The sequence below is a fragment of the Bombus bifarius genome, unplaced genomic scaffold (assembly GCF_011952205.1).
Source record: "Bombus bifarius isolate JDL3187 unplaced genomic scaffold, Bbif_JDL3187 scf7180000008161, whole genome shotgun sequence".
Taxonomy (NCBI): domain Eukaryota; kingdom Metazoa; phylum Arthropoda; class Insecta; order Hymenoptera; family Apidae; genus Bombus; species Bombus bifarius.
The window spans coordinates 214006-241891 of NW_022884483.1; the positions used below are offsets into that span (position 1 = coordinate 214006).

The window sequence follows — 27886 nt, forward strand, 5'->3', positions numbered from 1 at the left end:
AATATTCTCTACATTAGTATTCCATTGTCCTACGTTTTTATTCGTATTCTAAACATATTCCATTTCGATTTACATACGCTATGTGCACGCAGAACTTTTTTTTGTAAAAAGTTCAGTATCGGTAAAAATCGTTGCTTCAAAACGAACCGGGAATCGCGGACTAGATGGATAGTTGCAGGATAGTTCTCTAACGAATGAAATAATTACAACTTTTATCTAAATTTTTCGAATTTCATGGTACAGTCGATCCGTTGATTGTTAACTAAAAGAATCACAGTACTCGCGCGTATCGGCACGGTTTAACAGAGGAAACACCACTGTGAGAACGTTAGTTTTTAAAATGCAAAAAGTAAATGAAAAATAGGGACGGAGAAAGACAAAACGAAAAGAACGTTTGGCGCGTGCAACTGGCGAAAGAAAATTCTGTGGAATATTTTTTTTCGTTGTGCATTCAAGTAGATTGAAAGACACTCAAGGGACTTAGTATAGGGAAGGATATTTCAGATTACGTTCAAACAAAATGTGTGTAGCGCGCGAACGTGAAAAACTTCTAAAGAATGTCGACCAATTTCGCAGCACAAAGGAACCGAAAATATATAGTCGAAGTCTAGCTTGTCACATATTCGACGGAGATTCTGTATCGGATTCTCGAATATTAATAAAATACACATTTATTTAAATAAAAAATCTTTTTACACAGTACCGATTCATTCGAACCATTCGAAATTTTTGCAACTCATTAAATTGGAAGAATATTACGTGTTTGGTCAAGTCAGATTTAGCAGGCGTATATTATGTATGCACCTTTCGTATATATTAAGAAACGTGTGGGAGCTTGTCGCAGTCAAAGAGCTAAAGTTATTCTTTCCTATATTCTATAATTATATATATAAAATATGTAAAAATACTTACAAGCTAATACTTGTTTAAGAATACGTCTACCAAGCATAACACCCGTTTACAAAAACCAGGGAATAAATCCAAGCCTGTATTTGGAACTCGAACAGAAACCTTCAATTTCTCCATCGTTTCGCTTGGCCTAACCAGCGATAAGAACCACGGGTTTCGGTTGATTCTTCTTCGAAAGTTTCCGCGATAAGAGTGGGCGCGTCTCACGGCACGTGAACGGCGAAAAGATTTTTCACGTGTTGCTTATCTTCCTTTCTTTAAGGTCGCCACAATCGCTTATCGACCGCTAGAATTACCGTCGTTACGGTCTACGTTCCTCTTACGCCGTAATAATACCCATTGAAGCTCTTCCGATTTCACAGAAACTCGATCAACGCATAAAGGAGCTGTCTTCACGATTCTTTCTCTCTCTTTCTCTATAAGAGACAGCTTTAGATTTCTCTCGGTGAAGATACCCGTGTGTTTCGCCGCGAGAAACCATTAATTTTCTTTTGGAAAGGTTAGGCCATACTTTGGTTGTTGGTCAAACGAAAGAGTTCCTTTTCAAGCTGAGGGTATTATTTATCGTGGTGTCGTGAATCACTTTGTTTGGTGCTTCTTGGACATGGATCATACGAGGCAATCTTTTTTTTTCTTCTTTCTCGTAGCTTTCGTTGTTTGGTAGATGGCTATTGCATGAGAAATATTAGATTGATATATACGGAGTCTCGCGAAAGGCTATCTGAACACATAATACAGCAAATTTCTATGAATATGTTATGTACATCACATGAAACTTTCTGAAATTTCGTTAGCAGTGTAATGAGATACGAGTATCGTTATTGCAACGATACAATTTGAAACTAATGCGAAAATGTATATAGTGGTTGTAAAACGTTTCATTGCAAACATAGATGCTCTTGGTGAAAAATGAATACACAACACTAATATATAATTGGTGCTAAAACTGCTTTCCAGTTGTTACGGCTTATTAATATAGTTATTAATAATTGACCGATGAAATAAATACTTCGGTGGTCTTTGCGAAATGTATGCTTTCAATAAATATCTTGTAACATCTATGTACATTTTAAGAGCCGTTTCAAGTTTTAAGTGAAATATTTCTAAGAGGACATTTTCTTTCACAGAATCCGCTTAACATATTAAGTATGATCTAATATGCCGACGGCTCGTGTTCTCTAAGCTCCGTGGAAATTTTCCTGTCCGCGAGTAAAGGCATGGAATTAAGTCCATGGTAATCACGTGGATAATGGACAAGCGTGAAACCTCCTTGACGCATAATTCCTCATTCTAGTAGGCAGAGATGGGACATTGTATCGTGTACAGGGGGATTTACTCGCGTAAACAGATGGTGTTGCTTGGCCACCAAGTAACCTGTATGCCATTCACAGTTTTGTCAAGCCTAAACGATATTGCACGCGAGGTAATCATAGGGAATAGATGATCAGTGAGTGAAATTATCAGAAATTATAAGGATCTTGTCAAATCAAGTGCAATAGCGATTCTTCGTTCGTAATCTGCACAAATGTATCTGCGTTAGAGTTTCAAATACGATACAAGTACAAATAAGTACCTACAATTATATACAGACGTATGGTATACGTAAATTTTTATTTAACGTATAATATGATCAATCACTGTGATTGGTTATTTTCCATCTAATATTATAACGTACCTAAATATAAGATCAGTATCTATGACTAACATACTATTGTTAAAAACGCTACCTAAATCGAAATGATCCATTAGACCATCTTCTCTAAACAAATATTATCATCTGCAATTTTTTTCATTTTGCTTCATCAAATATTTTTCCATCTCATCCAACGCAACGGAAAACAGATCTCCAACGATACTTTAAAAGGTATAAAAAGACACGCCTAACAGGAGCAAACGGGAAGCTTCTAGTGTTAACGAGCTTTCTGAAAGAGCTAAATTATACGCTGCAGCTTGATCAGCTTCTTTCTGTCGGTTCCATTCGGCCCGCACGCTCTCTTTTCCTCCTTTTCGTCCATATTTATCCGCATTTACCTTCTAGCTTTCGTTTCCCCCTTTTATTCCGCGGTCTTCTTTCGTTCTTGGTTTTCCTCTTCTTTTGTTCCCCCTCCTTTTTTTTCCTCTTCCTTTTGTCCACCACGCACTCGCTATTGTTTCCTTTCATTATTCTAGACCGACGCTGAAAGCCGACCAACGAAACGGGTTATCGTCGACTGGAAATCGACTGGTCGCTTTGTAAATTAGAGAAAACAAACGATCGCCGCAGAATCGTCGATCGGCGAGGTAAATTCATTTCGCGGCCTTAAATCGTTCGGCTGCTGGTCGTTCTCCAACGTTTGACCCTCGCTCGGAAATAGCTGGCCAATGAACTGCATATCGCGGCAATCGAAATTCGAATGCTCTGTAGTTAGAAATTTAATCAAGCCCACCCCCTTCCCTTTTTCACCATAGGAACAGTCGAATCTGTTCTTTGATTCCATGAGTCTTGTATGAGATTTGCGAGATCCACGTCTGGATTTAGATTGACTTGGCTCTTCATAATTACAACAATTCGATTTTGTTTTGTACAAATCACTTTCTGCAATTTATTTGTATTTTTCTTTTCTTTTTTTATTCAATATCCATTCTTTTTCATCTTTTGGCAATCATATCGGATCATAGTGTCTGATTATACGTAACACGGCAGAAACTAAGGCAATCGTAGTACTGTTGTATTTACTTTATTTGACGAAAATATCAACGGGGCCTGCTCATTCCCTTATGAAGCTGCGCTTTCTTTTTCGTTAATAAAGAAAATATTAATAACGACGATCAAACAGGATCTCAATTTTCTCTGGCGGTTCTCTAACGTCTAAAATGTGTACAAAAACAACTCTCGGGTTATACGAGAGCATCGAGGAGGGAGAGTATGCGCGGGCACGACAAGATGAACGACGTGTTTTCACGATGGCCCAGCAACGACTCGTAATTGCATAAAGCGAGACACAACGGCGCAATAAAATTCCTCTTCCCCGTTGTACGGCCTGCGATGTCTTCCACGATCCTCCGTCCCGGGATTTTTGACTCGATTTACCCCATGTAACCCGTTTTTAACAATCTTAATTGCGTTTCGACAACGTTCAGTGCCGCTACGGTGTCTTCGCAATTTCCAACAGACAGCTACCCGCTGTATTTAAATAATTTCTTAGCTTAAAACTTGGTATAAAATCAACGTTCGTAATGCTCTACTTTAGTTTTTAATATGTATTTCTTTTTATATTTGTTTCTTTCTAGAAATTTTCAATCAAGATAATTGATTACACATTCGTGGTTCTTCGGCTTTTAATTGCGTTTTTAATAGCATGTTTGTGATTGGGATGTTTGCAAAATGTCGAAGCAAAACATGTTGACAACTTGAAGAACCGCAAAAATATGCCACCTAATAATCGTCGTGCAAAGTTCAAATCTAAAATGGCTATCTTCTTTATGAACTTCGAGAAAAGTTAGATACTATTCTATGAATGTAGTTTTTGAATAGTGATGTGAAAAGGCAATTTTTTATGATCACGTGGATACGAAATTTGAATATTTGAAGGGAATGAACGTTAACAGATTTTGATAAAAATTGGAAATTTGATTGAATTTTTAATTTAGTTAGATTGCGAATGGTAATGTTTCCATGGAATTTTAGATGGACATTTGCATAAAATTTAAATAGTTTCTGGCTGAGATTTTTGCAAGATACACGTTGCAAGGTTTTAAAATGCTTAACAATGTTATGCTAATGTTTGTACAAGGTATTTTCTCTTTGTTTTTATTTTACTACAAACATGTACTTGCTTGTATAAGGGAGAATGTTGAATACATTTACGAAGATAAAAATCTCAGGAGTGTTGATAATGAGAGGGACAGCTTTCCAACGACGATGTTAGTACCAACTGGCGCACCACAATGTTCATGAATTTTTACGAGAGAAAACCGATTGTACGGAGGGGACGTAACAGGCCGACGTAGTCGCAAACTTCTACCAGGCTGTTTCTTTTCTTTTTATTTTTTTATTTTTCTTCAACATGCTTCTTGCAGATTCATTCATTCGCTCGAGATTAATAACTCATTTTAACCTGATCTCCAATTAAACTGCTACTGAAGGTCACAAAAGTTTATATCGAATCATGATGTTACTTCCAAAGTATCTTAAGCAGCTCCTTTTTTCACCAAGAGTAAGAGAAGTTTAAAAAAAAAGACTGGCTTACATATACAAACTTGATTTATGAAACTTAGCCGATGAAGCAGAATTTTATAAATTGTTAAATTAATTTTTATGCCCATTGTATATTACTGTTATATATTTGTTTGTATATTATTACTATTATTATCATATTTCAATATATGTATATACGTTGAGTCGACCAGATACTATGACGAACAAGATTCTACAACCAGTTACATTCATTCTATCATATTATATCGTGTTGCATAGATATCTCAAGTTTAAAAGAAAGAATATCTTAGGTATACCGCACACATGTCGAATGTATCTCGAGCACATCTCGGGGTTAATTCCACCATTAGCCCGGATAATTTAGTTCCAAGCAAACTGGTGTCGAGGAAGAAATTCAACTGGTGACAATGAACACCTCAAAAGCGTAGCTCTAACAGAGAACGACAAAGAAAGAAAGAGAGAGAGAGACAGGAGGAGAGGATACGGCATTAGTCGAGCTCAAAGCTTTTGGGAGAAAGTCTAGCGTAGCCTCTTGTCTCTCTTGTCAACTCTTGTCTGCAGTTTATCTGCTACAAATGTTCCGAATACACAGAGGGTCGCGTAAAAGCAACGAAGTAGCTCGCGACCTGCGAGTGTGAATGCATCTGAAGCAGTCTCTCGACGCTTTCGCTCCGCTGTATCTTGGAATTTTCGTCTATTTTCCCTGTTATAGTAATTCGATTGATGTTATAGTGCTAGCGAATCGCTGAATGCAAAGAGAATGATGCAACGTTGGAAATTGAGGAGTAGCTCTCCTGTGGAAATTTGTGAATGATTAGGCGGGATTTGCTGTCGAAAATGATAGTAGCTTTTTGACAGAAAGCGTGGAAAATTGTTCAGTGTTCTAGGACTAATATAGTTTGGCAAATTCTTGATGAGAAGCATCGTGCTCTGGGACAGAAACTTTTTGTCCAATATATAACTATGAGCCCGCATTATTCGTCTATCTTTTTTGTTTTCTCTTGTGAAGTGTAGGGATGAAATCGAAGGAGTTGCAGAAATGTTTCAGGAACTTTGAATGGCTAAAGTTTTCAATTATAATTTAAATATTTTACAAGTATGAAATCCTTGAAAACGAGCAAAATTTGACTCTTTTTAACCCGAACAAAGAATATTTGAAGCAATTCTCGATGAAAGAAAGAGCACTTTTCAGTGTTTCCTTGTGTGCTATGCAATCGAATAAACATTCTTCTGTTCCAATAATTCACATTCTCATGGTCTATGATCATAGAAAGCTCGGACGAGATTTTAATTAGAAGCGACATCACTCGATCAGAGAAATGACTCGATTAAATTGCCACGAGATCTTTCTTCCAATTAGCGCCAATTCCTGCTGATTCTTTGCACAGTAATCAAACTTCCGCAACATTGTAATCGGGAACATATGAAATTAACAGTTTAACGAGTCTCGTAAAAAAAATATAAAAATGAATTCACGACGGTTGTTGTGCACTAGGAAGCTATCACGATAGCGCATAGTATATGTCATAAAAATACGCGCGGATATCAAACCTGAACCTATGTATATTGGTCTTAAACTTTCCTGCATTTTATTTGCGAGTTCGCCGCTTTTTTTCTTTATTCTTGAACCTATATCAACATTTGCTGTGTTTTATTATTATTTCTTTTCTAAGATTAAAATTCTTTAGAAACATGCATCAAACCATTTTATTATAATTACATGATTCAATTATTGCTGATTGGATCGTTAAGTTTTGCTCTTCTACGGTTCATTATTCTTCCATTTTTTTCTACCTTGACTATCTGTTTTCTTTCGATTATCCTCTTTCTCATCCGTTTTCCCTTTCAAGAACAGAAATTTTCGTTCTAAACAATTATTAATTCTCACATTACAATCAAGCTCGCTACCACTGTACGCCCGATTATCATCCTCATTGTCCAAATCTATTTAAAATTAAATCGCAAAAAATGTTATTATCGTTCAATATCATTGGCTCACGATGTTACTGTACTTTTCTTTTTACTTTTCTGAATACCAGTAAAATATCGTAGTAATAAGGCTTTGCTAGACGACACTAATCTAAATTCTAAGACCTCGATATAGAATCATATTCCATTTGGAATAATGTCGCTACACCCTGTTCAAATTGATCCACGAATCTGCATAAATCTGATTGGACAGTTTGCAAGGCGGGAGCCAATTCCACGGTTTAGTCCAACAGAGAAAGCGAATCCTGGCCGTCGCAGGCGCAGGTGAATTGCAATATTCACTCGATGGAAGAGGGGCGGGGGAAGGATACCTCGATGGTATCGGAGACTCGAGGGTTGAACAACATTTTACAAGTTTAATGGCGAGAAATTAGATTGCGGCGAAGTTGAGGCTAACTCTTTTTAACATTCCCTAACTTCTTTTTTCTCGTGCTCCTTCTTAACTCTTCTTTCTTTTCTTCCTCCTTTCTCCCTTGTCTTCAGCAATCTCTATCGCTTCTTCATTTTTTACTACATTTTGCGCGCTCGTGCTCGAAGAAGAAGTGGCAAGTTTTGGAGAAACGGCCTGACAAGAATAATTGCGAAGGCCTCGCCGTAGACTGGAATCCCTCGTCGCACAGTTTCATCCTAAATTCTATGAGTTCTCGCATGTCTGAAACTCGCCGGAAAACCGAGTTACAAGGGTTTAATTAAATTATGCTACAATTTCTTTTTCTGCGAGCTGTTTCTCTGTTTTCCTCGCTGACCGTGCAACGTATTTTATAATGAGCTGCATTCCACACAGAGTTTTGTTTCCTTCGCGGTAGATGGTCCATTCGTTTGTGTTTCGATTCGCTTCAGTTCGGAGGGACAACGTTTCGTTTGATACCGTTAATTCACTGTAATCGAATTTTAAGAATTTGTAGCGCTGCGCCCTTAAAACATTCGTTTATAAATAAGAAAACATGCGTTTACTCTTGAATTTAACCACTTCTATTTCGAGAGGTTTAATCTTTCTCCGTTTTATAACATAGAATTTAAAAATACGTTTCTTGTTCTTTGAAGCATTGCAAGTACAGAACGACTTTCAAATTGTTATCTCGTGTAATAATTACACAAACTGAATCAAGTGGACCTTGATATAAAAATCTTTTGCGTTATTACTCTTGCGTTATCTATTAGGAAAATCTATTTGTAACACGATATATCGTAGAAATAGATTTCACGATAAAGGTATATTTTCGCTTATCTTTTGTTCATTGGTGAAACGAAATGTCATAATTATCTCATAATAGTATGATAATATTATAGAATATATAACAATTTTGTCGATACTAGAATTATAATAAATAGAATAAGTGTCGTTTGGATGGACGTTTAACCCGATATATTGTGGTTCATCCAGTAGTTTTGACCGTTTGTGGTCAGGCATCACCTGCAGCGTGACAGCCAGTAGTCTGCATGCAGTTGTGGTCAGTCGCTTAATTCTACGTTACTTTTTAGGTAGCTACGTATGATTTTCCTATTAGAATTAATGTAAATTAATTCAAAAGAGAGTAATACATACATCGCCTTATTTTCGAAAAAGAGCGTTATCTCGTACTATTTTTAATTCGATAAAAATTCGATTTTAATTCGATTAATTCGAGATACAATATAGAAACGTAAAAGTTGTCCAGGTACGTACTTACACTTGGATATTTATTAATCTTTTGAAAAAATATTAATACATTTACGAAATATTTCACGCACGATGCGTCCTCATCAATTTTCCATTAATGCCATTGAATAATTTAAGGGTCAGCGCTTTAGAATCAATTATTACGATGTACTTATATATTATAATACTTAGTTAATACAGATAACGTACAGGGAATTGGACTAATAATTGTTATTGCAAAAATTAATGAAATTGACAGATATACGACGATCCCAATATCACAGAAAATCCGTATAGCGATAAAAATACAACGGAAGGAAAGAGCCGAGATTTCTACGGGCAAAATTCTTCACTCTTTAAACAACCATCTTTTACATTCGCGATTCCATTGAATTGCCAACAATTACATATTGTCACTCAAATTTTTACCCTTACTCTCTGTTCTATGATCCACCAAAGTTCATAAAATCCAGCCTCGCTGTACTACATGTTAAATCAAATTCTCTCATAAGCACGAGGTAAAGGACGAAATAGAATAAACGCTATCGCGATCAAATTTCAATTTTCCATCCGCGCCGTATACACGAGCCATGCATAAAACATCGAATCCCCTTCCATGAGAACGCTCTTCTAACAACCGTCGTCTACTTCACGCGAGCTTCGTCATTCGTCGACGCTAGAACGTCCAAAGGCTTCAACCGCGACGATTCGAGCGTTGGATTCTCATCGAGTTTACTGAAACCACCATCGTGTAGAGAAAAGGAAAGAGAACCGACGTTCATTCGAGAGCCTCTGGCTGCACGCCGCTTTCCCTTCCGCTATTAATTGCCAGCAACGCATCCAAGACGGCTCGTTGACTCGTTCCTTAAAACTGGGGAGAGTCGCGCTTTTCTCCTCGTAGCATCAACAAGTTTGGTTAATTATGAGGCGGCAGGGCGAGCTTCTACCTCGGGGAAGAAGCACGAGCGCGTTTGTTGACTCTTGAACGGTCAGACGTTTTAACGAGTCGCGATAGAACATTGTGAGTGCTCTTTGGTTCGGCGGAAAAGAATTTAGTTTAAAAAAAATGGGACTGTGAGCGTACAGTAGAACGATCTGTAGGGAGGTGTAGCAAAGTGAAATGATTTCGAGAGAAGTATGGTCGAAATGGAAGGACATAAATCCTGGAAATGTACATCAACGTGGTGAGTGAATCATGGTGCAACAGGGTGAGTTTCCATTGTAATATTTTTGTAGGAAGGAGAACGAAGAAAACGAAGTAGCGTGATTGCTTTCCTACGATTAACAAGAGGAAATTAGTATGATTTCGAGGAAAATATCATTGAAATAACAGAAGAAAAAAGAGATAATTTTGAGGAAAGTTAATAGGAGAGAAATGAATATTTGAAGGGTCGGAGGAACTTGGCGAAAAATAAGTATTTATTATATTTGTAAAAGCAGTGAAAATAACGTTTGACGTGCGCAGTTTCCAGATAGTCTATCCACTTGATTCCTGGCGTTATCGTTTTAATTGCAAATTAGAGATTGTGAAAGAGAGTTTTTTTCTACTCACAAACGATCATTGGCTGTGTGTCTCGACGAGTCGTCTCTCCGACGGTGAGCCTGTTTCCGAGTGCTCTAGTTAGTTTCACTCGGGAGAAAAATTCGGAACGACAGTTCGGATAGAAGTTTTCACTATGCAAAGTATCGAATATTTTATTAGAGTGTCCGGAGTGTCGCGTTTCCTCCACGTATTTCACGTTGGTTCGCCTAATGTCTTCGATGCTCGCTAGATTTTCTAGGAGAATGGGGCCTTTATTGATCGGACATATCAGGAAAGACTATGAAAACAGGAACAACTGGAATACATGTATCGTTACTTCAATTCTGCGATAAAGTTTCTCTTCGTGAAAATGTACGCCTTCGCCCAGAAGTATATGGACACCTGCTTATTTTTGCCAGTACATACATATGTATAGATTAGTTATAAAATTACACATAGAAAATCACAAAGTATCATAAAATGATGGAACACGATTAAAGTTAATTTTAACAGTTAATATGCAATCACAATATTGGCATACATAAGCGTCAAGCAGTTGCATCGTGAAGCAGCTTTTTTAATTAAGAAGTTTATTATACTCAGATCACATGGTTGTGAAACTATAGATAACGTGGAAATGATCTTCCAGATTGATCGAAAGACGACTGTAATTGATTCCAACAATATCTAAACTCTTTGATATTTTTGCAAATCATGTATTTCATTTTAATGTAATACCATATACTGCTGATTGATAGTTTGTTATTAATTGAGATATCCTTAGTAACAATTAGGTATTGTTAAAAATGTCTACATACTTATGGCAAGCAGTGTATATTCTTATGTGATGGAAAATAGATAAATGGATAAAATAATATAACAAAAAAAATGAAATATGTTGATAGTTTATCAAACAGCTCGAATTATATACATACAACGAGATGTAGAGATAGATTCTCATTTATATTAATGTGCCACGCGATTCAGCCTAAACTCCAACGAATCTGGCTTACGTTTTACCAGTTTTCGTTATTCCATACCTTCAACAGCTTCATTTTTTCCAAACTCAGCGAGTTCTCATTTTTCCCGTGGAACACCGCATTTGGCCGTTCGTCCTAGAGGATTAAAATAGTTTTTTTTAAACACGAAATATTCATCTGTTTTAAGCCATACAGACCCCTGCCGTTTCGCTGCATACTAATGTTTCCGCTGCTTTTAGTTTCAAAGAAAATTAAATAAATAAAATGCAAAAAATGCACAGAAATGAGAAAATTTCGCAAGAAACAAAAACACAGAAAGCTTATGGCTACTTTGTCACGTAACGAGAAAGATCTTTATATCAGACGTATCCTTTTCTCCCGGCCAGTTACTCTACTTGTTTTATTTACTCACGTTCAATAACGTCGAGTCGTTCTCGAAACGCGAAATGTCGGACATTTGCAGCCGTTCGAAATGCAAATGTTTCGCGAGCGTTTCATACCTACACTCGTTGTTCTATTTAACATTCTTCGTGGTGGAATATTTTTACTTCTTCCTCCTGGCGAACGAGAACACTTTAATTTCAGCAAAGAGAGGTCTCCTCCTCTTACCGGGTCTTGCGCTCTTGTTTATTTTTAAACCGATCGTTCTGGCTCGATTTTTTTTCCGTTTCTTTTACGTTTACGTTCAGTCTTATGTTCCCTTCTGATGATATTAATCGAAGCGGTAAGAACAAAAGGAGGAGCGATAGCAGCAAACCGTTTCAACGCGTGCATAATCACGTGTAAAGCAAAGCAGCTGCTGGCTTCTCTGAAAAGGCATTAAAATCATCCTCGTTCAGTCAACAGAATCAGCAGAGAGGCCCCGTCGCGAGCAAATATATTGTAAAACCGTTACCTCGATCGCTTGCCTCTTAACACCTGAGAGCAGCCATTAGTCGACGCCCTATTCTTCGTTGAATCAATGTAAAGTGTTCACTGATGAGAAACGTTGAATATATGTACACTGTTTTCTTTCTCAAGGTGTGTATGAGTTTTTCGATTCGATTTAACGAGAATGGTTACTCTATAAATGGCCTATATTATTTCATTGAAAGGTCTAAGTTGGTCATGCGTCACTGGAATACCTTGGCAAATAGACGTTGAAGGTGTTTTAAGTACAAGATACACATTTTTCGTTCATCTCTTGAAATATATGATTTTATTCTAAAGAAACAAACTTTGATGTACGGTAGTTCTTAAAAGAATGTTCGACACGTGTTTTCTCTTATCAGTGTCCATATGGAAGAGATGAGAATTCTCCTTAAAATTGCTCTCACACTGGACGTGTTTATAGACTATCTGAGCAATTATTATGACTAGAGGAAATGGTCGATAGTGTAAATGGAGGAATTTTATATTTCTGGATAACAAATTTAGAGAAATCTATCTTTTTACATAAAATATTAACAAAATACCCCATTCTCTCTAAGTTCCTCCACTTTTGAAATAACTGTTCGGCAGAACTTCCATCTCGTCGTATATCAATCTATCAATCTATTCAACAAATCTTTCTATTTCTCGAAGCATTAAGTCGGCGTGACTTGTACAAACATCTCTAAGCTTATAGACGGACCAAATACATATTTCTATCGTCATTGAGCGTTATAAAATTCTCTACCGGGAAGATTTATTGGAACGATATAGCGACTGCAAATCTATACGGAGCGATCTCGCGGGAATTTAGAACAGTTGCTCAGAAGTGTCGAATTTCAGCGTCTAATTCGCCATCGATCTTTCGAGCTGTAGACTCTAGATTTTAGAACGAAGGATGATAGGGAGACGGAAACTGCAACTTTGAGAAAGTTGGAGTATTGTGTCGATCCAGTTGGACTTTGACCTCGAAATAACGTCGTTCTGGAGATTAAGGAGACAGGATTCAAAGCGTATTGACCGCCTTCGACCTCAAAGCGCCCAGGGACCTCAAATTATTGAAGCACAATTTTTATGCTCCCCTTTAGTTGGTCCTTTGGCGAACGATTGAAAGAGGTAGAATCGCGAATCACTCTGAAGGATTATGCGTCTCTTGAAGACAAGATTTTTGTCCTGTTGAAAGCGATCGATATTTAGTGTAGCACCGAACTTTAAAAGTTGTGGTTACGGTTTTCAGACTTTTTTTTATAAAGTTTCATAACCAGCGAGATATTTGTCGAAGTGGTTTTTTTGACGTCTTTGTCAGTTGGACGGTGTGTCTTTTTAGGTTTTTTAATTGGAGGAAGAAGGTCTTTTTAGTGTAAGTTCTATATTCTTTAGTTGGGAGACTCCTTTTTTTCGAGCGCCTTTTTTAAGATTTTCTTTTAATTGAGAAGAGCTTTTTTTAGAGTAATATTTTAGGCTTCTTTAAGCGAAAAGGGTGAAAATTCCATTTTTGGAAGTTGCATATTGTTTTAGTTACCACTGTCTTAATAAATGTAACGAGTAGGGATTGATATGTTACTAAATGTCGCAGATGCTCGAGGACACCACGTAACGATACTTGCTACTGAAATTACTAATACGTAAGTATGATGATAATGATTGCCAGAGACGATAGAATAATTACTAAAGACGATTAAATTCATTATTCTGTCATAGTAAATTAGACAACTTTTACTTGAATATTCTACTAAATATTCTATGATATATTTTAGCATATTTACCAATCATCTTCACTGTGATCAAGATTTTACATGCTGTAATGAATATAATAGAATTTCTCATAAATATAAATACAATAAATATATAATAATGTTATACGTTGCGTATGTTATACATAGTTATGATGTACCTTGAAAAATATTGACATAAAATTCCGTCATAGGATACACATAGAGCGAACCACAATTCTTTATATTTTTATATCTTACCCTTCAGATATAACAATTCTATATTTCCCACAAGATTCATATTCTACGTATAGGAATCGAAGAAAAGGATCAACCTCTACGCATTAACATTCACATAAAACTTGTGATGCCGTATCTTCTGTATGATGGAATCCCCATATTCAAGGGCGAGTGTCTGGCATCTGGTAAAGAATGTTCGGGTCTCGGCCCTTTCTAAAAGCACATTTTCGAGGGAGATGTAAAAGAAAATGAAAAATATCGATCGGTGGCCGAGGATACGCGTTATCCACAACGCAGTATGGCACACGGTGTACCGAGGCGAGTAGAATTGCGCATGCATGTTCTTGAATATAAACTCAGCTCGAGTATCGAGAGTGGTTCGATTTGAATCGTAGTATCCTTTTCTCTATTTCTCTCTCTCTCTCTTTCTCTCTCTCTCTTTTGTTCGTAGAATAAATATAGGCTTACTTCCCGTTTATCGAGGATGAGGATGTGTCGCGTGTCGGATTCGAAGCGCACGGATTTTAGAATGCTTTAGGGTACTAGGGGAGTTTTAGGACCGGAATTTGTAATATTTTGTAGCATTTGCCACAGCGGTGGAAAATATTTTCATTAAAATACCTTTGCCCTTCTATTTTTTTATTGGTAGGAGGGAAAAGAAGAGAGAAAGGGAGAACAAAAAAAGGAGAAGAAAAGAAAAGGTGGAGGACAGAAAGGAAAAGGAGAATAGATAGTAATGCTGGAGAAATGAAGGGAAAAGAGGAAATTAGAGGTAGTCACTTTTTCTTCTACTCATCGCAGTAGTTGAACTACAATGACCAATATTTGTTTAACATAGAAATTTTTATTAGTCCTATAAATCTTCGTTCTCTAATATTTTATTGTCAATCCGTTTTGCCATATAACACGATCAAGACTGTTAAAGACACAGATGTACAAATTTTTAGTCGAGAGCATAAGAAGGTGTAGAACGATGGAATAAGTAAAGTATTTAAAATATTTGTAAAAGGCTGGTTAAATAGATTTTATATCGCGATAACCTTTGTCCTTTCGTTAAAATAGAACACGAATTAATTTATCCTAATCCTTTTATTGAATCACGGAGAGATAAGAAATTTTAGAACTGTAGAATAAATAAACTATATTTAAAACGCTCGTAAAAATTGTCCCGATCAGTTTTACGTAGACACGACAACCCTTGTCATTCTTTTGAAATGAAACAGCAATGCATTTATTCGTAACTTTCTGCTCTTTTAGAAATACAAAATGAAATTGTTTAGAATTCTCTCGCGATAGAAATTAAACTTTGACATCCATCAGTAGCTTAGCCGGTGTTATTCGCTGCAGAAAAAAATAAATATCGCTCGATTCGATCCTCGGGAATACTCATGAAACTTTCATACCCTTTTTCGACTGATAAATATGTAGCTGGGCGAGAGAAACGGCGTCCACGCGCTTGTGCCCGGATACATTATTAAAGTATCAAGTGAACCTGCAAATACGCGAGACGCGTCGATATCCTGTTTCATTTTTAATTACTTCCGCCTGCGTTTATACGCGCGGCTCGAAATCATTCGAAAGGTAAATGAATTTGTCGGTCGAGGCTAATTCGATTATCCCCCACGGTTTCGTAGCACGAAACGAAATCGGTTCTTGGTTAAATGTCGATCGCCGTGCTGTGAAAGAACGATCCTGAATAAACAGGATCATTTTTATCCAGGAAATTAATATCGTTCGGATACTCCGAAGCGTACATCGAGGAGTTTTAGCGTGGTAAAATCACAGTAGAAGGAATAACAGAATAATTTTGTAACTTTTATTATAATCTTCGATAATTCGTTAGAACGTTTATCAATTTATAAAAACGTGTTTCTTTATTAGCTGAAAGTTCGATGAACCAATACCGGATGTATCATTGCTAAAATGTCTGTTATCGAGAAAGAACAGATTTCGCAAGCTATACGATATGTGATACTAAAATATTTTATATTTTTGCCGGCTAAAAGATACAATATCAAGAGCAAATATTTCACTACGATTCATATCACATACACCTTACACAATATAGAGACGGCTACTGTACGAGGATTATTTGTCAACTTTGTAGGCAATAAAAAGCAGATCGTCGGTGAATGTGCGAATTCACCAATAAGAAGAAACGTGGAGAAAAATTGAAGAACTTATTGATCAAACAATGTCGAATAACTATTATCTCTAATTTATTACAATCCGATATATATAAATCGTCTGTACATGGTAATTTACCATTTCCACCGTTGTAGAATCTACTTCTTCTTGCTCGGTTTCGGAAATTCCTCGATTGAAACCTCTCGAACTGAGCATCTGTTTCTTTCGATGGAAGAATGGCGACAAAGCCGAGTAAGAATGGTCCGCCGTCATGATTTATGTTTGCTCGTCGACGAAGGGGCAACGGGAACATAGACCGTGCAACGACGATGTTCATGTCGTGTTACGATCGCAATTTCACCGGCCATTAACCCCTCACCTCCCTCCCTTGTGTAATGCATCCTTCGTGATATACTAGTGGTTTATTAAGGATGATAGAGAAATACGTACGGCTGGTAAAGAAACTTTTAGCCGGAGTAATCTTTCCCGTCGTTATGGATTTCCTTGGAAGTTTTCATTTTCCCCGACACTTTTAGCCCGCAATCCCGTGAATTCGTGGACATGAAATCGCGATGCCTCTTCGAGAATCGCGCGTTGATGGTGCGCGTAACGCAGCACACGTCGGAATGAATGTAGCACGCGGTCGATTATGGAGAAAATTTCAGAATCTGAATTACGCTGATCGTGGTAGAACCGATTAAGGTAGAATGTAATAGAATAGAATCGCGTTAAGATTAGAAATTGGGAAAGTAATAGATGAGTGTGATGGAATTGCAAAACGAAAAAGAATAGGATGGGCTTGAAATTAAATGGAACTAAAAAGATGATCGAATAGAATGGGTCGAAGTAAAATGGAATTAAAGAGATTTGTGATTTACTGATTCTTATGAGAATAAAGAAAGAGTAGAATGATGAAACGTATTGTTTAAGAAATTTTCTTAACTCGTTGAATGCCATTACAGTCTTATGTGTTTTACCCTGGCGATCACAATATACCATACCATAACGTTTAATTTTTGTTTAGTTTTATATTCTAATAAAAAATGATTACCAAAGGGATTCACATGGATATAAGAATTTTCCCAAGTTTGCACTTTTTTAATAGAGATCCATCTTTCATCTTACTTTTTTAAAGATTTTTAAAGATTATTCTTTAATTTTCTATACTTCTGTAGTAATTCTATCATTAAATACGTGGCTCAGAATTTTGATATTAAACGATGCTATTTGTCTCCATAAATGTTTATCGTTTTTCTGTTATAGGTAGCCGTCCAATAGCGGTGTTTTCAGGCGTTCATACGTCGACACAGCCTACGGTAAGAATGCCAGCCTTTCGTGATACAGTTATTTAGAAGGTCCCTTTATGCGTAAAGCATAATCGTAAAGTTTGTCTGATAGTAATAAAAGTGACTTCATATACATAGCGTCAGTTATTCTACGCGAACAGCTACATTTATGGTTGAATCGCGTCAAAAAGTTTGAACACACATTTGTTGCGTGTTCGTGATTCAAATACGCAAACTTTAGAATCTTGATCTTTTTTCTATTGCCGTGAGTAATTTATCAAATAATTTTTCACTTGTCGTTCGTTATTATATTTTTATTCTAAAGACTTATTTTATTGTTTTTTTCTATTAGTGCCTTTGAAATAAAACAAGTAGTTTCGGTTTTAAAATTAAATAAAGGACAGGAATCGCTGTTATTCGAAAAGAAGCTTAAATAAAGAAATAGAATTTGAGAAATTGAAAGGATAATAATTAGTCTAAATAATAGTTTCATCGACTTTATTTTATATATTTTATATTCTATATTCTATGTTCTGTATTCTAAGACTAAGACGTTTTCCTAGCCTTACAATATGTCTTAAGCTTCCAAAAACTATAAAAGAATCATCGTCAAAGTGCGCTATTTATCGTCTGAACTCCATGCAAAACAAAGTTTTCGAACATTAAAAGTTTCTTTGTTTATCGGAAGAAGGTTGGGTCGTAAAAATTTGAAAACCGTAGCAGAGTTAAATAACCAGCAAAAAACTTTTCGAGTACCTAACAAACCTTCTAAATATCTAGCAAAATTATCTAATACAAAATTACCTAACTATCGAGACCAAAAATTGCTTGCCCTTTGACCATAATAAGAAAATGAAAATCGCGAAAATCGTTTGTACCTACCGATATTCATTGCTTCAAAAATACCTAAATGAATTCATAAATTCAGCTGATAGAGCTTGAAACGGAATTGCTAATCGTCTACAAAGGTAGCAAGAATCGAGGAATCGGTCTTAACGCGAGTAACTCGTTTCGTAGGTGAACCTATCCGAATAAGGGTGGATGCTCGACAGGGGGAAAGGAAATTGCTCGAACAAATTGAAAAGCGTGGACGCCTCCATTAGACTGAACGAGCCGGGCTCGATTTTACGGACCCTCAGAATTATACTTTCAAAGTGCTTTAGAAGGCAGATCGCTGCTTCACCTCGAAACTTCAATTTGCCCCCTTTCGATCCTCAATCAGCGTAAGATTCACCTTTTCGACACCTTTTTTATGATAGTTTCATTTGACCGCCGAGTGGAAGGTTGCCCTACTTCCAAAATCGTGTCATAAATGTAGCTGTCTTGTAGTTCTTCGGCTTTCGATCGTGTTTTTCACAGTATGATACATTGCGCTTTTGTTCCGACGTTTTGCGAATATCTCGATATTAGGTACTCTTTTCATACAAATAGATTTCATGGTGATGCAATAACAGTAAATACTGAAACACGTATCTATGTTGTAATCATTTTATTATAATCAAAATCGTTTTGTTATAATCGAAAGTATTACAATGAGTATAAATTTGCAAGAAATTTAAATGTACAAAAAAGGGTCGCTGTCCATGACTTATTTTTATTACTCGTACATTGTTCAAAGATTCTTGAGAAAATTAATATCAATGCGCCTATTAGAAGGATCAGGTATCTTCATACATTCGCATCTGTACCGTACACTTTTCGTTTCGAACTTCAATGTTCAATGTTCCTTTTTCAACGATATTTTATCCAAATTGGAAATTCATGGCGAAGACGCGAAGAAAGGAGCTCAGCTCGACGAACAAGCGCGTTTTATTAAATTACCAATCGGTTGGTTAATGATCGTGAGCTTTTCGCGGTCAGACCAGTGTCCAAGAAAACCAGACGCGCCCGTCTTTGTATTAGAGCATGTGTGCTCATGTGTGTGTCTAATGTGTGTCGTATGGTTGTGTGTAGCGGAGACGTTAGCAAACAACCGTGGGTTCAACATCGATTACCACTTTACGCAGCGACTGGACTACGTTGATGATGCTTATTCGTTTGGTACACAAGCTGTGGTTAAACGAGACACAAGTACGGCTGGCGGAAAGTGGATTGGTCAACACGGAAGCAGCGCCTCTTTGTTTTTTGTACTTCCGATGGCGAGCTGCTTGGTCGTTGCAATGACTCCGAGTTATCGGGTTTGAGGGTGAAAATGCACACAGCTTTCAGAATATGAGAAAATTTTAGTTGGGGAAAGTTTTTTTCTTTTCGTTGTAATGATTTAGGCTTACGTTTGGTACATTTAATCTTTCAATTTTTTAGATAATTATAGAGAGTTGTTAGATTTGGGGAGCCTTAATTTTTCAACTGTTCGATTTTTGTAGAGTTGCTAGGCTTGGAAGTTTAAATTTTTTTAATTTTTTAGTGAGTTGTCAATGATGATATATCGTTAGATAATGGTGCTGTAGGTAATTAATCATCTGTCAATCTTTAATGTTGATAATTGCTGAATCATTTTGCCCAAAATTATGTTACATTACTGCAGCATTATAGCGTCGTCAATTAAATGAAATATGACATTAAGCATAACAGCATTGAATATTAATCCAAACTAGTCCTACGATAAATCAATCGAAACGTGAATAGAATTCTTTGCACATTCCCTGAGGCCTTTCGTATTCTGTGGTATAAACAGAATATCCCCTTAACCGTAGCCTTTTAACTTTTAAATTAATGTGATACAGTTTTATCGTTAACTGTAAACTTTTAGTGTTTTTGAGATAAAGCCAAGAATTGGCAGAGTCTTCTCAAGAACTTAATTTTCTTTTATTCTTGCTTTATCCGTTTCACTTTATTGGAATAATAAAATAATAAAATAAATTCTTGAGAAGAGTTTGTCACATTTACTGGACTTATTTTTGTTAAACTTTCTTTCATCTTTGTTTGTTCTTGATTGGTTTAATACTCATATCGTTTCAGTATTTAAAGTTACATTTAATATTCCGAAATAGTTGATTTCCGATATTAGGTCATAGGTCACGTTTTAGCAATCTAATGGTAAAGGTTGAACGTCTCTTAACTATATACGGAACTGATAATGTTTTATTCTCGATTATTTTATCTTTAACGAAAATTATAACTATTATAATTTTGGATCCTTGGACGACTCTCATGATACGTTAAATTTGCAAACGTCATTCTAATTCGATTCATCTTCAACTATTTTCAAGATCCGTCAAATAATCGTTCTAGGATAATTCTAAGAAGCTAAGTGACGATTCCATTAACGAGCTTCTATTTCAAGAAGGGAGACGTTTCCTTTAAGGATGTAAAATAATTAAACATATTATTATCCTGCAATTTATGTTTCACGAAAATACTTGAACATAAGCAAATATGATTTCAAGTTTCTTCCAGTTATGTAAATATCTTAAATACGCATATATTTAACTTATAATTTTGATATAAAAAATCTACTTTACTTTACGGTCTTCTATTTTCGCGCATAATCTCTCACAAACTTGATCTCTTCCTTTTTTACATCCATTTCAAACTTGCCAACTGAAACTATCACCAATAAAACAATAAAAAGATTCTTGTCAACATTCGCTTCAAATTTTCCATTCAAAACACTCACGAAAAAAAGAGTAAAGCATAAAACAAACAAAAGAAGAAAAAAAGCAAGAAAATATTTTCCAATAAGCATTTGAAATATTTAGATAAAAAGGGGTTGAATGAAAAAATCTTTGATTTCATCTAATAAACAATTTTTATTAACCGAGAGGAGGATACGAACGAGCATAAGGAAAATTAAAAAAATTTCTTTTTGTATAACATCACCTGTTAATATTTTCCAAAAAAAAAAAAATAAAATTAATTGCCATTGTAGAACACAGGTAATACATACTTCTAAAAATTTCAAACTAAGAGAAGCTAGAAACAAGGATGGTACCATAAAGAAAATTTTCTAAAATTTCTTTCTGCATAACGCTACAAGCAAATACTTTAAAAAATAAATATAATTAGTTGGCATTATAAGAGCGCTATCGTAGGTAATATGTATAAAAAATTCGTAAAAAATTGTAAGCCAGAGGAAGCTACAAACAAACATAGATAGCACCATAAAGAAAATTTTCTAAAATTTCTTCCCGCGTAACGCTACGTGTAAATATTTTCTAAAAATAGATATAATTAGTTGCTGTTATAATTCACTATCGTAAAAGCACCTTGAGACCTTTGCACGGTACCTGTACTCTGTATCCTTCCCTGTACTTATCTCGTTTTAGTAAAAAAAACTGCACTTGTACCACTTTCCCACAGAGCCTCTCGTTTCATCCAGCGTCTTTCATTCCACGGTGCATGAAAACCATCGTTCGTTGGTAACTGTTAAGTAGCAAGTTTCCTGACAGATTTCCAACTTCTCTCTTTTCCTCTCGTTTAAACTTTCGTTGTTTCTTGTTCAAACGTCGATTTAAATAACGCGAGGCGACGTTCGAAGAGCATTTAAAGTATGATTACGCGGCACCACGGTACATTAATTTAGACGAGAATGAGTTGATTTGATCTTGCTGTCTGATAGAGAATGATTATTCCGTGCGAGATATATATCGACTGATGACGATGGAAGGGGACGATAACGACGCAGCCACGATAACGATGATTCTCGGCTGGAAATAATTATCCACGGGCCGTGTCGAAATGGACAAATGGTTCATCGAGTATGGAAACTCTCGAGCAGAGTCGTGCACTTAATTGGAGCACATATTAATTACGCAATTTCCAACGGAGGATTATATCGCTGTCCTACAACGGACTCTAGGCTTCCGTTTGTCCCAAGAGCCATCGTTTGTTTCCGGTTTCTCGTGGATCTTTCGAGTTTAATTTTAGCCACTCGAAAACATACCGAACTTTTCGGACTGTTTCGAGAGACTCGAACTTTTGGAAATTAATAATTGGAACGTATGCAAATTATTAAGTCGGTAAGCTCGCTCATTTTTCGCTAGCGTGGTTTATTTAAAAAAATGTTTAAGAATTGCTTAATGAATGTATAGGTATTTGAATTTTTTGATAAAAGATATATATATTTATAGAGAAATGGGATAAATAAATTACTCCACGATTAGATAGAATACGTGACGTGTTGTTTTAAGAAAAAGCGATGAAACTTATTACTCAACCTAAACACGTGTGCTTTTATTGAACTTTCGTTGTAGCTCCTTTTAATCTCCTTCGAATTATTGAGCTGGCTGCAAATGATTCCGTGTGATTCGTGACGTTGAAAATTCGAAGGTTTTATTCTTCTCGTGTGTATCCTATCTCGAGATAGTAAAAATTAGAAATCAATTTCTGGAATATAATTAAACAGTGATTAAAACAAATTTCAACGAATCTCTTGTTATCGATTCTGTCCGATTAACCGCAACCTAAAACCATCCAAAAGTAGAACATTCTTAAAAGCAACATCCTCTACGTATATCTACAGCATCTACAGATATTCTTTGCGAAAAACAAGATAAAAAAGTAGATAAAAAGCGGCGGGAGACTGCAGTCCCATTTATCTAGCCAAAGAAGGAATCACGAGGGCATCGTTATCGACAGGACTGGGGAGTAAAAAAGGCGGCTGCTTAGCTTCTAAACTGTCCGGCTACAGGTTACAGATTTTCCTCGGTTTGCTCGGCAGGTAGGGCTCAGGAATCGACGTTCCGCAAAATAGTTCCACAAGGTGGCCCTGCACAACGGCCTATTTTCCGTATTTTCACTCTCGTCCTCGTCCCGCGCGCAGCTTTTGTTGCTCCCTTTTCATCGCCCCGGCCGTGGATTCAGGTCAGCTCCGGTCGTTGCTTTTACACCGACGACCCTCCACCCTCATCGGGTCGCTCCACACATACATACATACACACACGTACAGTGACATAGAGTCAAACACCTGCATATACCCGTATATAGGTGATATACAAAGGGAGGCAGAGGGGAGGGGGAGAGAGAGAGAGAGAGAAAGATGTACGAGTCATCAGGCCACGCTACTCGATTCGAGACGGCGTACCAGTCCACGAAAATTGCCGGAAACGTGCTACTTCGTTGGGAATAATTGCCACCGACTCTCTGGCCATCGATGAAAGATCGATTGTCCGTTTGTACGGAACGTTATCTGGATACTCTGACCCGCGGATGGAAAAATAAACCCCGTCTTGATTGAGTTTTGATTCCATGTTTGTCTGTGTTTGGGGATGATGCTCCTCTCGTGGTTGAATGTTTGCGATATCTTCCTCATCTGTGGTCTCGCGTTTTTCTAAGTAACGTTCAATCAGTCCGAGTATCATTAATACTGAGAGTTAATATTTAACGGTCATGTCTGGATCTAGGGATGGTAGATACAGATTTAGGAGCGAAATTGGTAGATACTGGAACTTTGGTAAATTGATTTCTGTTACGTCGTATTCTGGTATTCAGATGTTTGGAAGAAAAGTTGTATGCCTTTAAAAGAGATTTACCAGCGTTGTTAGAAATTTAATAATATAAATATATAGTGGAGTTGGGAAAGCTTGGGACCACTTCTATACAAAGGAACATTATGGTTGTAGCCGCTTATTTATGTCGTATGTTCCATAAGAATCTGTCTGGAGTTCAAAGAGTTAAGAAGGGAGATTTAGGTCCGAAGGATGAACCTCACACTGGATTAACAAGTGAATCTACTGCAAAAAAAAGAAATAACTTTATAAAAAGGATATACAATAGTATTTACTGAAAGATGATATTGGTAAAATGTTAGTAAACCTTTGTGAGGTATTTTATGTTTATTTAAAATTTGGGCAGAACTCAGAGTATCCACAGTAAAGTACTCCTTACAATATTTAACTTCTATTTTTATGCTCACAAAGGTATGTATTCGCGTACAAATTCATAGCCCACACATCAATAAACGATCAAGTTTTCATCATGATCGACGTAAATTTTCAGTTCAGACATTTTCCCCAGCTACTTTTTGAGCCTCTCTATCAGAGCAGAAAAGATCGATAGTGAGAAGAACAGAACATTCCGTTTGCCATTCTTTCGAACGTATTAGAGCACGAAAGGTGGTACCGGGTTCAGCTGATCGCGTTGAGAAATTTAATGAAACCTAATGAAAGGGGCGGGTATTAAAGGTGTAAGTTCAATCTCGCTGAACTGAATGCTCTCATCTAATGTAAGAATCGCGCGCGCTGGGATTTCGAAGTGTTCGGTCCGTGGCAAAAATCGTGAGTGGTCGTTATGGCAAATTGCATCCACTTGAACGACATCCTCCAAAATGCAATATCAGAAAGGGGGCGGTGCACTTGCACCCGCTACCACCGCGGCAGAAATTAGGTAAATAAGGACAACAGCAAGCATTCGAGTCCGATTTATTCATCCTTTGGCGACTTTCATTTTGCTATTTCATTCTATCTTTTACTTTGAGATGCCTTCTTGTACAATGCAACTAATATTATCAATGAAATCTTACGAGTTATTAGTGGCAATAAAATTTCGTGCATAGCAGTAATAAGATCAGCAATAATAGATGCAAATACAATTTTACAAACTACGAGTCATTTGATCATTTTACGTGAAATTGTAAAATTCTGTTATAATTTGTAACTTGATAATTCGTCAATATTATTCATTGCTGAGATATTATTAGATACACAAGGGCTGGAGTTTCTAGTATACCATAACTATGCTGCAATGATTATGCTATACGTGGAAAAATTGATTAAAATTATTCATGAACTTTTCTCTAAATCTCTATTTTGTTGGCGTTGAAACTAGACAAAATTTGTCTTTTGTACGATACTTGCAATTTGATTATTTGAACATCTACATTATTCTGCTACATTATAAATCTTATACTACTGTCACTATACTCTCCACACTTAGAGTCTTTCTTAGTGTTATAACAACCGACTAACAAAATATAGAATGGCAAAAAAAATTGCAGTATCAAGAAAGTAACGCAAGAGAAATTAAATTGTGTAAATTGTCGTATAAAATAATGATCTGTGATCATTTCGATCACTCTTCGTACTTTTAGTATCACACTAAAATAATTAAAGGAATATCACAGACGATGATAGATCCTCTGAATTTAAATTGTAATAAATCGCTCGCATATTCAGTGACTTTTTTTAATCTCTTACCATTCACCTTCAATCTCTTTTTTCGCTCCATCTCTACTCAATTTTTCCTCGAAACTCGTTCAACCGCAACGACATAACAGACACGAGTTCCGAGCGATGTTTTCGCAGCTGGGTTGAAAGGGTGGCTCGTTTGTAACGACAACTGTGGTTCAGGGGTGAATATTTTGTCTTCGTCGTTGAATCGAGTCGTTCGGCTCGCCATTCTGTTACCGAGTCTCCCCGGGGCGAAGCCGCGTAATGACCAGACATCGTTACACGCGTTAAAACGGACCTATGTTTTAACTCCCATAAAGGCTATTTGCTTTAAAGGAACAAACGAATTTGCCAATTCGCAAACCTTTCCACGATCATCCTTTGCCTCCGTGTCGGTACATCATCGATATTGCAAATACTTCCTTTTTTATTCATCCAGCACGAAGGAACTTCTCATAAAGAGTTAGGTGACTTTACATTATCTTTTACATAAACTTTTTATATTGTCTTACAATATTCCTCTTTTTCACAGAGAAAGAATGAAAAAATTCCGTACATTGTCGATTTCGATTAAAATTGTCTTTTCCTTTGATTTTGTACGTAAACATGTGCTTTTTTGTACTCTTCAAAATTGCTAAAATATCGAATAACATTAAAATATAAAAGTCAGCAAAAATGGACTTGTCACGTCATCTTTCTATGATTTTCAACGAAACGAGATACAGTTAGAAAAATATCTCGACGTAAAATATCTCAAGATACAAAGGGATTAAAAATGTAAATCGTACGAACGATATATTATAATTATAGGTGCAAATTCGTTTTGTATCCACATATTTTTATCAGTTTATAGTTCGCGCGACTTTAATTTCTTAAATTCAAGAAGAAAGATAATAATTTTCCAATGTCTACGTCGATATTTACAAACTGCTATCGCAACGTGACGCGAAATACGATATTCCGAGGTATCTTTATTTGCGAAAACGCAATTTTACCGTGAGAACAGCGCGAACTTATCTCCCCGCGTACTTCTTACGAACGCCATTTTCCCATGAAAATAGTTATCTTTCCGTGGATACGATGGTTGTAAAGTTATCATCCCCGTAGCTGAAACATACGTCGTTCGATAAAGAGCATCAACGCTTATCGTTCGGTGGAAACGATTGAATTTTATTAGTAAGAGAAATCTGGTGGTGAAATGGAAAATAAGGAGGCAGACAGTTCGATGTGCGAACGAGTGCTGCACGCGTGCAGATCTTCGGGATTGGCCTTCATTCGTTCACGTCAACGTAGACGGTCGGTTGTCTGATCTATCGTTGTTCAAAATGGCAAGGAATGGCGTAACGGGGCGAAAAATGGCTCTTCGTTTCTCTTTCTGCGGCGAGAAATGATATATACCGAAAACAGACAGTGTATTACGTGTGAATTTTCGACGATTCCTTCTGTCAGAAATTTTTCATCCCTTCCTTTTATTTCTTTTCTTCCCCTCCGTCTGATGAAAATTAATGGGAAGAGAATGAAAATAATGGAAAAAACTTGATCGTTCGTCAGAGTTACGATTTTTAATATCGGTTGCGTCTTTCTAAGGAGATTCCGAAGTTGATTCTTCGACAGAACGGTGTATGTTCCTTTCAGATTATGCAATCAAAGTTTCGTCGTAAGAGGGTGAAGTTAAGGTTAAACTTCGATAATTACCTTCTGCTTGAAATTATCTCTACGTAATTACGGCTGTTACGGTTATCTTTGGTAAGTGAAACGTGCGAGTTCTTAAAATACAGTACGAAATATTACATCGGAGAAGTTTTACTCGATAAATGGAAAGCAAATGATTGTAAGAAATTGACAGGGAATTTTCCAGTTTGTTAAACAACACGTCCGATGATCTGTTTTATCTTCGAATAACCACGGCAGGCGATTGAAACGAATAATCGTGAATGATAGTTTAGAAACGAAAACGGAGATATAATAAAAAATAGAAGAGACAGAAGATAAAGAAATCGTTTCAATTGCAAGCAGGAAGAACAAGGTGGAAAATTGTAGGATAAAGTTTCATAAATCGGCGAGCTGGGGGAGTTAGACGACGAGACCAGGAATATCCCGGATCGTTCGGGGCTCTCAGGGATTCTCTGTCACGGGGACGCTTCTTGCCGGCTGAAAGAATTAATCACTTGTCAGACGCAGAGTTCTCGTGGATCCCATTTTTTCGTGACTCGCGAGAATAATTGGCCCGGCCCTGTCCCATGTGTTTTATTCGCCGAAACTCCGCTTTA

At 36.7% G+C, this 27886-nt stretch overlaps 1 protein-coding gene across 3 annotated transcripts in view; it reads left to right on the plus strand.

Annotated features, from left to right (window-relative positions):
* LOC117208714 (acetylcholine receptor subunit alpha-like) overlaps positions 1-27886 on the plus strand; it is a 105337-nt gene that overhangs the window by 5826 nt on the left and 71625 nt on the right. For all 3 annotated transcript variants that reach the window (XM_033450006.1, XM_033450004.1, XM_033450003.1), the window contains exon 2: positions 17489-17541. The gene's annotated coding sequence lies outside the window, so the exon portion shown is untranslated. The remainder of the gene's footprint in view (positions 1-17488; positions 17542-27886) is intronic.